This window comes from Neopelma chrysocephalum, unplaced genomic scaffold (genome assembly GCF_003984885.1).
Source record: "Neopelma chrysocephalum unplaced genomic scaffold, ASM398488v2 Primary Assembly neopelma1_82958, whole genome shotgun sequence".
Classification (NCBI taxonomy): Eukaryota; Metazoa; Chordata; class Aves; order Passeriformes; family Pipridae; genus Neopelma; species Neopelma chrysocephalum.
In genome coordinates, this window is record NW_020913610.1 from 1 (window position 1) to 418 (window position 418).

The 418-nt window shown below is 72.5% G+C and overlaps 1 pseudogene; it reads left to right on the forward strand.

The window, feature by feature from the left end:
• Position 1: 1 nt before the first annotated feature.
• Positions 2-126, forward strand: LOC113979546 (annotated as a pseudogene).
• The last annotated feature ends 292 nt before the right edge of the window (positions 127-418 follow it).

The window sequence follows — 418 nt, forward strand, 5'->3', positions numbered from 1 at the left end:
GTGCGTCGATGAAGAACGCAGCTAGCTGCGAGAATTAATGTGAATTGCAGGACACATTGATCATCGACACTTCGAACGCACTTGCGGCCCCGGGTTCCTCCCGGGGCTACGCCTGTCTGAGCGTCGCTTGACGATCAATCGCCGTCCGGGGGCGTCCCCGGCGGCGCGGCTGGGGCGCCTCGCAGGCCCGCCCGCCCGGCCGGGCGGCGGGCCTTCGTCCCCCTAAATGCAGACTCGGGGAGCGCTCCGTAGCTCCCCGCTCTCGGAGCGAGCCGCTGGGGCGGAGCTCGTCCCGGCGCGGGCCGCCGGGCTCGGCGTCGGCGGCGACGTCGGGGCGTCGGCGGGTCCCGGCGCGGCGGTCGGGGAGAAGGGGGCGCGCGAAACGAAAAGGGCAGGGTAGCGAGGGCAGGGGAGGCGA